This window comes from Triticum aestivum, chromosome 3D (genome assembly GCF_018294505.1).
Source record: "Triticum aestivum cultivar Chinese Spring chromosome 3D, IWGSC CS RefSeq v2.1, whole genome shotgun sequence".
NCBI lineage: Eukaryota > Viridiplantae > Streptophyta > Magnoliopsida > Poales > Poaceae > Triticum > Triticum aestivum.
In genome coordinates this window covers 136,811,361-136,824,337 of record NC_057802.1, presented here as the reverse complement: position 1 = coordinate 136,824,337, position 12,977 = coordinate 136,811,361, and positions in this window count along the sequence as shown.

Below are 12,977 nucleotides of genomic sequence, written 5' to 3'. Positions count from 1 at the left end.
ACCGACGTGGCGACCGCAGGCCCGCCCGAAGGCAAAGATCATCGGAAGCCGGAGAGATATTTCTTCGACGTCCTGGCAGGGGCCTGAATAGTAGAAGGCCAATGTTCTAAGGATGTCATATTTGAGTAGATGTATTCGGGCTGTAAAAACTATGCTATGAACCCATGCTTGTAATATATCTGTGTATCACGCCTTTTGTTTCAAGCAATGTTTACCTCCTGTGCGGCCGTTTATTACTGAAAGTTGCCAGTCGTCGGCTTCAGCCCCCAGGCAAATGCTACGGAGGTGTTCGGCGTAACGCGTGGCCACGCTTTATCCAACGTCTTGGTCCGTAAAGGAGGTGTTCGCGAGCTGAACCAGGCAATCAGACTATGCAGCTTTATTACTTTCACTTAGCCATAGGAGTTTGACGGTGGGGCTAAGTACTAGCCCCTTGTGCGTGTGCGGCAATCCAGACTAAGGTGCCATTTCCACGCGCCTGGACGAAGACCAGCCCCTTGTATAACACGGAGTGAATCGCTAACGATTTGTAGTAGGTCACTGAATCACCGACCAGCTCTCGCTTTATCATGACAGTCAGTTTTTGGCTTTCTCTACTGAGGTATTTGTTCGGACGATCCCGAAATACAATCGCAGTAGTTCTCCCTTTACTACCTTAGCCGAACAAGTGGAACGTAAGGTAGTAAGCACAGGAGCCGGGCAACCCAACTATAGACCAAAGACATGATTCGAAGCCGATGCATATAATGTAATATCCTGGACACCGAAGAGTACCCCATAGTAGTTCGGACTTGGAAATGTGCCGGGCCGGATACAACCCCCGGTGTTTAAGACCGGACTAAGGCACGTGTGGCAGTCGGACGTAGGGAGGGAGTATAGATGATAATATAAAATAGATGAGTACCAAACAACAGTGGTGATCAACTGCTTCCTTTATGCCCTGATTAATAAGTCGAGCTGTGTCATTACAGATAATGCCCGAAGGCCCAGGCCATTTTACATGCCGAAAGTTTACACAAAGGACAGGTTTATACAGGGCTTTTGGAGAGAATAGTGACTTGAAGATCCTGATGATGCCCTGCTGCACGTCTGCGCCATTTCTCCTTGATTAGAAATCCTTTGAGAGGAGGAACTGATGGTCGTCTATAAGAAATGGGAACCTAGAAAGGAGCCCCTGTACAACCGTAGAGTAGGTAGGTTTTTAATGAACCTATAGTAAAAAAGAAAAATAGAAAGAAGGTTAAGGTCTGAATAGGGTCAAGCCATACTATAGACCTATTCTGTAGTATGCCTCCGGCGCTGCCCAAGGTATTTTAAGTGCGTAATTATGCACGCGCGGTATGTATGCCGTGACTTTATGGGGCGATCGTCGGAGGCTGAACTGCAATTCAAGCTCCGGGTCTGCCGAGATGTCGTGCTGTAACGTAGATCGGACTCGCTTGGCGGTGTCATGGGTCTTGACGACCGATGAGCTGTTAGGGCTGCAGTGTGCTCCTTAGTACGGAGGGAGCGCTCCATATTCCCATTGACTGTGATGACGCCGCGCAGTCCAGGCATTTTGGGCTTTAAATAAGCATAGTGCGGAACTGCATTAAAGCGGGCAAAAGCAGTTCGTCCAAGCAGTGCATGATAACCACTGTAGAAAGGGACGATATCGAAGATCAATTCTTCACTTCAAAAGTTATCTGGAGAGCCGAATACTATTTCCAATGTTAAGGAGCCCGTATAGCGGGCCTCCATGCCGGGTATCACTGTCGGTGTCAAAACTGGCAGATCTCGGGTAGGGGGTCCCGAACTGTGCGTCTGAGGATCGAAGGTAACAGGAGACAAGGGACACGATGTTTACCCAGGTTTGGGCCCTCTTAATGGAGGTAATACCCTACTTCCTGCTAGATTGACTTTGATGAGTATAAGGGTTACAAGAGTTGATCTACCTCGAGATCGTAATGGCTAAACCCTAGATGTCTAGCCTGTATGATTATGATTGCCTCTACGGACTAAACCCTCTGGTTTATATAGACGCCGAAGGGGCCTAGGGTTGTACAGAGTCGGTTTACAAAGAAAGGAATCTTCATATCCGAGCGCCAAGCTTGTCATCCACGCAAAGGAGAGTCCCATCCGAACACAGGGAAAAACCCTCTATCTTGTATCTTCATGGACCACGAGTCCGGCCCATGTCACATAGCCCGGACGCCCGGGGACCCCCTAATCTAGGACTCCCTCAGTAGCACCTGAACTAGGCTTCAATGATGATGTGTCCGGCGCGCAGATTGTCTTCGGCATTGCAAGGCGGGTTCCTCCTCCGAATACTTCAAAGTAGTTGATCAAAAGAACTATATCCAGCTCTGTTTGACAGTTACAATCCACAACCGCAAGAAAAACATGGTATGTCTTTACTGACAGTTTTGCTAGTGAGATGTTACGTCTGGCCACTTCATTATTTCGAATCGTTTTTCGACCTCCCGTTTCGCGTCTCGAGACGCAACCTCCGGTGACACGTCTTGTCAAAGCAGAGATCGTGCCCCCTTATTACGGGATTCTCATCAATGAGGGCTTGGGTAATCCAACTGTGCCATCCGCACGACCCCTTGGGAGTAGGCAAATTTTAAGGCCTGGGAGGGGGCGCTTGACATTCACTGCCTTTATAAGAGGATAAGGATCCACCTTTTTACCCCACGCCTTCTTCCTCCTCAGCCCATCCGCCCTCGAGCTCCAGCGCCCAAGCTTCAATCCTTTCCGTCCCTAGCAAACACTCCAGCCATGTCCGGATCTGGAGCGCAGGGCAAGTGGATGGCCTCCTCTGTCACGGAGGGGAACATCAAGGAACTCCGGGAAGCGGGATACCTAGCCAAGGAAATCGCCAACCGGCTTCCGGCCAAAAAGCAGATCGTCCCCACTCCGGAGCCCAATGAGAGGGCAGTATTCATCCCCGACTTTCTTCGTGGATTAGGATTTCCCCTCCATCCTTTCGCCCGCGGTCTCATGTTTTACTACGGGCTAGATTTCCATGATCTAGCCCCTAATTCCTTAACATTTCGGCGCTCATTGTCGTGTGTGAGGCATTCCTCCGCATCCCCCCCCACTTCGGGCTATGGCTCAAGGTCTTCAATGTGAAGCCGAAAGTGGTTGATGGTCAACACGAGGAGTGCGGCGGCGCTATGGTGAGCAAGCTTCCCAACGTCACCTGGCCCAAGGGCACCTTTGTGGAGACCGTGAAGGGATGGCAACAGGAGTGGTTCTATATCACGGAACCTCATGACACCACATGGGCCGCCCCTCCCAAGTTTAAGTCCGGGCCTCCAATGCGACTCGCATCTTGGCTCAACAAGGGCCTGGATTGGGCGTCCTCCGACGAGGTGATGACGCCGCAGAAGCGCGTCAAGAGGGTGATAGACAAGAACACCAGTCTTGCCATCATGATCTAGGTGATGCTTTTTCACCGGATTCTCCCCTGCCAACGCCGGACTCATTATCTGTGGGAGTTCGATCCAGCCGGTCCCCGGACCCTGCAGCGGTTCTTCGGCACAACGCACGAAGACATATTGAAGCTGCTTTTCAAGGCCCAGAAGTCGTCGCCAAAAACGACCAAAGACCTCGGCCTCGACCACACTCATCCGACCACTCCCGTAACTTTTCTGATAGCCTTAATTTGTAGACCCGAGGAGTATACCGAGCTTTCCGTTCTCCTCACAGGGCTGGACGAAGAAGGCGGAGCGGATCCACTGCGCGGCTCCGCTACCCGAAGACCCAGCCATTCCTCTGCTAACGAGGATGCTGGTTCCGGCGCCGTATCAGGCGCCGGAAAAGAAGGCCAAGAAGAAGGGCAAGGAGGCCAATGGTGGCCTCCGCCGTAAAGGCACTTCGAACGTAGTGTCCGAAGATACCAAAACTCTCTCGTCTCATGACAAAGATGAAGAGGAGGAGGAAGAGAGCAATTCTCCCCTTAAGGGGGGAAAGAAGAAAAGGGGGACTTCCGTGGATCTAGAGGCGAAGGCATCCAAGAAAGGGAGAATCTCCCTTACAGATGATTCCGAATCGGACGCCGACGACATCCCCGAGTGGCGCCCCAGGCCGAAGCCCCTGGCCGGATAAGGGCACTTTATATATATCTAGCTTTTTGCCTTGTGGTTTTAACACATTGAATTGTGTGCTGCAGTCCGGCTCGTGACCTCCCCCAGCTATCCGCATCTTCTGGGAATTCGCTGGGTCCGAACATGATGGAGAGTGAGTCACCTCCGCCGGCCTCCCCCCACTGCTATGGACAACACCGAAGTGTTGTCCGGAAGGACCCTTCCGGGTCAGGGAGAGGTGCGGGAAGCTGTCAAGGCGGCGCCAGAGGGTGATACCTCTGCTGCCGAGAACATGGGGGAACCAACCCCCATGGAGACTGGCGACGGGGGCCATGTCCAATTTGGCCCCCAACCAAATGTCATTCCGGAGACCCACACGGCTTCGGAATCAGGTGAGTAGCCTCCTTCGAAAGAAGGGGGCGCGTCAACTCCACCGGCGACCCCTGTCAATCTGGAGGCGCCGGATGCTCTGGTGGAAGCGCTTCAAAGCGCCTCCATTGTGGAGGAACATCGTACCCTTATGGGTACGGTGGTTGAAAAGGTTCGGTCCACTAAAAGCGGATTGAACGAGGCCTATACTAGCCTTCTGAGAGGCTTTGAGGTATGTGATGTAATACTTTTTAGCTATATAAAAAGAATGTCTGTGTATAGATAGTAGCCCCTGAGACTCTGTTCGGTATTCGCAAAGAAAGGCCGAACAGAGGATCGAATAGCTCTCGCAGGAGATTAACATACATATCTATTTGAACAAACAGGCTGCGATGTTGGCAGCAGCTTCCCATGCCGCCGAGGTGTCCGATCTAAAGCGGAACTTAGAGGAAAAGCAAGGTATGTGATACCGAAACATATCTGAAATGATATCAGCTCTGATTTGTTATCTGAATGAGTTTTATGATTATGCTCATAGCTGATGCGTCTGAGGTTGAGACCCTCAAGAGTGCACTGGCCGAAGCCAAGAAGGAGGCGGAGGAGGAACGAGCCGCCCGCCTAAAACATGAATCAAGGGTGGAGGAAGTCCAACAAGAGCTCAAGGATGCCATAAGCAAATGTGAATCCTTGGAGCGCATGATTTTGGATCAAGATTCCGAACTTGCTAAGGCCCATCAAAGCACGAAGGAAGCCCGGGTTGAAGCCCAAGGCGCCAGCCGGGAGATCCAAGAGGCTAAGAAGATCGCAGCGGGTAAGGCCTTTAATATGCAGAGCAAATTTGTAAGGAGAAGGTACATCTTACTGACCCGCGTTTGGAGTTCTCTAGGAGCGTTTGTGGATCTACCCCGGAGTATTGCTGATGCTGCGGAGTTCTTTCGAGCCGGAGAGGGGAGCTTGATGGAGAAGCTGTTCTGGTTGTAGTACCTTGCGCCAGAGCATCCAGTGCCCTTCAATGATCAGCTAAAAAAGGTGACCGAACTGCATAGGGTGGCCGAATTGGCCTTGAAGGATGTTATAGTCCGTCTTTGGCCAGCCGAACCTATACCCAACAGTTATTTTGGGCTCGTGAAATGGCTAGTCAGTGCCTGCCCCTGGCTTGATGCCATAAAGCGGTCGGTCTGCATCGAAGGTGCCCGGATGGCCTTCGTCTGTGTCAAGGTGTAGTGGGCGAAGATGAATGCCGTCAAGCTTGCAACCGAGGGACTGCCCGCGGGCAAGGAGCACCGCACACCGGAGCGGTATTTTGATGACGTCTTGGAAGGATCCTGCATTGTAGAGGGCCAGTGTTCGAAGGACATTATTTTTGAATGAATGTATCTGTGCTGCCCGAACTTTGTATTATGAAACAAGGCTTATGTATAATATGTTGCTTGTTTTACCTCAAATTATTTTCCTCCTGTGCGGCCGTTTACAGTATTTGAGAGTTGGCCCGTCGTCGACTTCAACCCCCATGTAGGTAGTACGGGGGTGTTCGGAAGAGCACCTGAACACACTTGACCCATCGATTTGGTCCTTGAAGGAGGTGTTAGTGCAGCGAACCAGGCAATCAGACTATGTGGCTTTATCACTCTCACTTAGCCATAGGAGTTTGACAATGAGATTGTAGGCGCAGCCCCTGGTATTATTCGATTATCCGAACTTGGCTGCTGTAGACGCCTGACGGGTGAAGACCGGTCCTTCGCGTAATGCAGAAAAAATCGCAAGATATTTATAATTAGTCACCGAATAGCTGACCAGCTCTCGCCACACCATGACAGTCAGTTTTTGGCTTTCTCTACTGAGGTGTTAATCCGGATGAACCAGAAACACAATCGCAGTAGTTCTCCCTTTACTACCTTAGCCGAACGAGCGGAACGTAAGGCTGTAACCACAGGAGCCGGGCAACCCAACTATTGACCAAAGACATGATTCGGAGCCGATGCATATAAGGTTATACTCGTGACGCCGAATTGTACTATAAAAGTGCTTGGACTTATTTTATGTATGTGGCTGAATGGAGCCCCTGGCGATTTAAGTCGTACCGAGGTGTACATGGTAATTGGACAAAAAGAGGGAATACAGATTAGGAAATAAGCCAGTACCGAATAGGTTGGGCGAAAGAACTGTTTCCATTATAGTCTGATTGATACGTCAAAACGTATTTGTATAAATAATGCGATAAGCATCGATGCTATTTTACATGCCCAGCACAAGGGAAAGCTGTGTACGGGTCCTAAAAGAGGAAGAGGTGATCCTTAAAGATCCTTTAGATACTCCACCGCACGTCCACGCTGCTTTTCTCCTTGGTGTATTATCCTTCGAAAGGATCAACGATCGGGTTTTCATGAGGGGCCTGGAAAAAGGGCCCTTGGTGCCGTCGAAAGGTGCTATGGGTTGTAAGGAACCTGAAAAACATAAACATAAGAAAAAAAGGATATGCGTGTCCAGATAGGGTCGAGCCGTATTGTGGAATTTATCTTTAATATGCCTCCATCTTTGCCCATGGTATCTTTAGTGCGTAGTTATGTATGAGGGAGTCCTGGATTAGGGGGTCCTCAGACAGCCAGACTATATCCTTTGGCCGGACTGTTGGACTATGAAGATACAAGATTGAAGTCTTCGTCCCGTGTCCGGATGGGACTCCCCTTGGCGTGGAAGGCAAGCTTGGCAATTCGGATATGTAGATCTCCTCCCTTGTAACCAACTCTGTGTAACCCTAGCCCCCTCTAATGTCTATATAAACCAGAGGGTTTAGTCCGTAGGATCAACAACAATCATAATCATAGGCTAGCTTCTAGGGTTTAGCCTATACGATCTCGTGGTAGATCAACTCTGGTAATACTCATATCATCAAGATCAATCAAGCAGGAAGTAGGGTATTACCTCCATCGAGAGGGCCCGAACCTGGGTAAACATTGTGTTCCCCGCCTCCTGTTACCATCCGCCTTAGACGCACAGTTCGGGACCCCCTACACGAGATCCGCCAGTTTTGACACCAACATTGGTGCTTTCATTGAGAGTTCCACTGTGCCGTCATCATAAGGCTTGATGGCTCGTCTCGTTGTCAAGGACAACATCACCTCTGGGGGAGCCCTGGCTGTAGGCCAAACTCTCCGACTAGGCGGCTTCGTCATGACCGCCCGCTCGGCCGTTGCGCCAACGATGACTTCTCGGGTCATCAAAAACAGCCTCCACGCCGGCTCGGAATTCGCCGAGCAGATGGATCCAATGGAGCTCTCTTCCTTGAATGAGCTCTTGGATCGCATCGCCTCCTTGGGAGTCGCTATGGACTATGATCAAATCGGGCTTAAACCCGACCAAAGGGAGATTAACTCTCCGCCCATCAGATAGCGGTGGTGGTGGAACAACGCAGCAATTCTTCCTCTATCTTGAGGACAAACTATGCCCGGATTCCCGAGCTCTCCGAGCCGGATACCCGTCTATGGGAGGACATGGCCCAAGCTTTGAACCTAGAATCAGACAACGGGCCAAACCTATTGGGCAACATCCCGGAGCCCGAACTTCCAAGATCGGAAACTCCTCCGCCCCTGGGTCTCAGATCGGGTCAGGGTTCGGACTTCGATCATCACTCTAGCTAGTGATCCGGACATAGCACTCCACGCCGAAAATAAAACCGCCGCACTAGCCCTCAAGGCGTTATCCGAAGCCCTCACGGCCCAACCAAATGTTATACATAGACTCCAACAATGCGACAGAATATGAGGCCCTGTTGCATGGTCTCCGGATGGCAGTCTCCATGGGCATTCAATGCCTAGAGGTGCGGGGCGATTCGAACCTCGCAATATCTCAAATAAATGGAGACTTTGACGCCAAGGACCCAAAAATGGCGGCTTATCGCAACGCCGTCCTCAAAATGTCAGCTCGGTTCGAGGGACTTGAATTCCACCATGTGGTCCGAGAAAACAATCAAGCGGCGGATATCCTCGCTCGCATCGGCGCTAAGCGCGACCCTGTCCCACCCAATATCTTCTTGGAAAGGTTGTTTAAGCCATCCGTGGTATGGGAAGGAGAGACCGGCAAAAACAGTCGGGACTTGGCCACAATACCAGGTACCGAACACTCTGACGTAATCGGAGGCTCTGCTACCGAAATAGCACCTTCCGCCCACGTGATCATGGTTGTCATCGCCACGTGGACAGAACCCTTTTTGGCCTACCTAACTAGGCAGGAACTACCTGTGGACCCAAACGAGGCACGTTGCATTGTGCGGCGGTCTAAAGCCTACAAGGTCCACGAGGGAGAGCTTTATTAGAAAAACGCTACCGGAGTCCTACAAATGTGCATCTCCGAAGAGGAAGGATGGCAACTTTTGGCAGAAATTCATGCTGGACTTGGCGGCCACCACGCCGCAGCTCGGGCCCTTGTAAGCAAGGCCTTCCATACAGGTTTCTACTGGCCGACGGCCCGAGCAGACGCACAGGACCTCGTTCAACATCGCGTCTGTTGCCAGCTTTTCGCAAACCAAAGCCATATGCCACCTACCGCTCTCCAAACAATCCCCATCACTTGGCCCTTTGCGGTCTGGGGGCTTGATATGGTCGGACCCCTTAAAGGGGGAAGCCATAAGAAAAAATACCTATTGGTCATGGTGGATAAATTCACCAAATGGATAGAAGCCAAACCAGTTAAAACGGTCGAATCCGGACCAGTGATAGACTTCATATCCGGGGTTGTACACCGTTATGGCGTTCCCCACAGCATCATCACCGATAACGGCTCGAACTTTACAGCCGACGAGGTAAAACTTTGGTGCAGCAACATGGGCATTAAGCTCGATTATGCTTCTGTCTATCACCCGCAAACTAACGGTCAAGTCGAACGAGCAAATGGTCTTATCATGAGCGGCATTAAACCCAGATTAGTGCGATCCTTGAAGGAATCCGGTATGCACTGGGTAGAGGAGCTCGACTTCGTACTATGGGGGCTGCGGACCACGCCGAATCGCACTACCGGATACACACCGTTCTTTATGGTGTACGGCGCAGAGGCGGTACTGCCCTGCGACATAATTCATGACTCACCTTGAATGCGCATGTACGAAGAGAAAGAAGCCGAGCTTGATCGGCAGGACAGTTTGGACGCCCTGGAGGAGGAGCGTGACGTGGCAAAAGCCCGTTCCGCATTCTATCAGCAACAGGCTCGAAGGTATCAAAGCAGAGAAGTACGGGCCAAAACTTATAACATTGGCGAACTCGTTCTACGCCTATCGGAGAAGAAAAAGAACAAGCTCAAGCCCAAATGGGAAGGTCCCTTCGTTATTGACCAAGTTCTGACCGGTGCAGCGTACCGTCTGCGGATGCATCGGACAATCGACTCGAGCCAAACCCATGGAACGCAGCCAGACTCCGAAGGTTCTACGCCTAGTGCCGGACTATGTGTTCGTCTCCTTACCTCCGTCAATTTTTTATATATCCGTTATCTATCTTTTCTCTCTTTCTTTCTTCCCCTTTTTTCTTCACAACCTTAAAAGGTTAAAACGTGTCGTGACTACACAATCTTGACGCGCTAGCCGTGCTCATTATACCTGGGGGCTTCTTATACAGAAGCTTAATATAACTATTTTTCCGAGCTCTATGCCCCACACATGTGTTACTTTTCCACATGTACCTTTTTTCGCCATTATATGCATCGATATGACTTAAGTTTTGGCCAAGCTGGGTTCCTGGCTCTTGTGTTTATGCCCTACGTTCCCGTTAATTCGGCTAAGGCATAAGGGGAGCACCTCTGCGATTGTTACTGCCGGGTCAGCCGGATGTGTACCTCAGACTGGGTGAAGCCGAAAGCTAGCGTTCTTAAGGGAATATTCGGTCGGTGAACAAAAGATTACCTTTATTTATTGTAATACATGCCCCCAGATGTTTATATCCCGCGTCTCTTTTCGCAGTTCGGACATGCACATTAATGCGTGCATACCCAGGGAAAGGAACCCTTAACGGAACTATTCTCCCTAGAAGATGTTTCTTACTATCCATGTAATATAACATAGCTAGTTGGGTACTTGTCTGTTCAAGCACTTATGACCCCTACGCCTGGTTTCCACGCGTACCCCATTTTTTACATAACTGAGCGGGTATTCGGATACACTCCAGACTGTCGGGTCCGGAGGTCGAAGCGAAAAGGTCCGCCATGACAAATGATTTACAATCCAGCTAAGGACAATATATGTCACTTGAAGTACACAGTCACTTAGACTGACTAAATTTTTCTTCTATACCATCCAACAGGCTGTCTAGCCTACAATCCTGTTGGGAATACTTGGCGGCTAATTCTACCTGGTCATACACCAAACTCTTTCCCATCAGACCCCACAGGTCCGACCTCGGCCATGTGGTTCGGGTCAGCCTTGGTATATCGCGTCTTCACCATGGCCCAGGCTTCCCTTGCACCTTGTCGGCAGGCTGATATCTTCCATAATCGGAAGCGTCGCCGCGCTCCCTTGAGCTTTTCTACAAGCTCTCCCATGCCTCCTGGTAGGGAGGCGGATGGCCACAAGGCTTGGGCAATGCCCTGCATCACCTGCCGAACTTGTTCGTGCAGTTGTGAGAGCTCTGGTAGAACATCACCTGCAGACCCGGGAATTTCTTCTGTGGGACGACCCGTCAGCATACCTACAGATATAACTCTGTTATCTGGTTTCTTCACCGAACTCAATAAAAAGTTCGTTCAAGCACTTACTAAAAATGCCGCGTCGAAGCCTCTTATTCTCCTTTACAGAGTCAGCAAGTTGGGCCCGAACATCTTTCAGTTCAACACTCAGCCGGATATTGGCATCTTGGAGATTGTTTTCTCCCGCCTAACTTGCTTAAGCACGCGCTCTCCAGCCTTTAATTGTCGTTGAGCATGTTGCTCATCCCCTTGCACTACCTCCGGATTAACCCCGGGATCATCTGCAGAATCTATTGTTAGATTTACATGCATGCCGCATACTACCTGGTACATGTCATTCTTGGCAATAGAAACAAGTGTTACCAGATGGGGCCTTCTCGGACTCCTTCATTGCGGCAACTGCGGCCTGTAGCTGGGCTTTGCACTCTTCTAGCTCTCGAGACAACTGGATATTCTTCTCCGTAAGAACCTACACAAATAATGATCCTTAAATCAGTTGTGTCAACTGTTTCAAGTCTCAGGGGCTACTGGTATACATAATTATCAGATTTTCTTACCCGTATATCCTTTACATACTGGTCCGTGGCTCTGGCAAGACCATTTTGAGCAGCTCGGATGTACGCGTCTCCTGAGTTGAAGGCATCGAACGCCTCTTGGGAGAAACAAGCGTCGCGGAGTATGGCCCGACGACGCCTGTGATTCATGGTGCTCTCCACTTCGGAATTCGTAGCGGACAGCCTATCCGCATCCTCTGTAGGAGGAACATCCGGTATTGGCCCCATGTTAGCGTTCGCCTCTAAGTCCGGCTCTGGAGTCCGACTGGTGGAGGCGCGGCCGCCAACCTCTCTGGGTATAGTCCGGCGAGCATTTTTCCTACTAGGAAACATGGGTTTTATTATATTTTAAAAGACGACAACCACGGAGCGGGGTTCTTTTTCATACCTCGGCAACGGTGTCTCAGTCCTGACCACCTTCCTTTTAAGCCTACCCGGGCCGCATTATACATATTGACATAACCTCGATTATTGTCAATCCTGATTGGGCCAGCGTCTTTATCCGGCCCATCAGGTAAAGGACTTCTCTGTTAACTTCCTCCTGGGGGCTCCGAGGGCGCCAACTGCGGCGTTTCTTCAAGGGAGCGTTGTCGAACTCAGGAAGGCCCATCCGAATAGGTTCTGGAAGGGGGACGTCCTCCATATAAAACCACTCCGAAGGCCAGTCTTTGGATGTCTTCTTCGGAGTACCGGACAGGTATCTGGTCCCTGCGATGCGCCATATCTCAGCTCCGCCCACTTGATATATTGACCCCTCCCATGTACGGGGAAGGAGGCAGAATAGCCTCTTCCATAGCTCGAAATGAGCTTCGCAGCCCAAAAACAGCTCGCAAAGGGCGATGTAGCCAGCGATGTGTAATATGGAGGCTGGAGTAAAGTTGTGTAGCTGGAGGCCGTAGAACTCCAGGAGTCCGCGGAGGAACGGATGGATTGGAAATCCGAGCCCCCTTAATAAGTAAGGGACAAGGCATACCCGCTCCCCCATGGATGGGTTGGGAAAGCTCTCCGCTTGCTCCCCGCCATTGTAGGTGGCGAGTCCGGCTCGAACGGGGACCATATATGCTGGAGGGAGGAATCCCTAGGTCTGTAACTCTACTAATTGGCTGTGAGGGACGGAACACTTCTTCCAATTGCCTGGCTTAGGGCTACGGGGCGAGAGGAGGAGCTGCGATGGCCGACCATGATGGGATGGACTTTTCCGGGCGCGCTCCGATGGATACTCGCTGTGGGAGGATGGTGTGATCTGGATCTGAGGATCCCCGCCTCTTTAAATAGACGATTTACTTACATGGTTAGGGTGGCAAGTGTAAAAATGCCC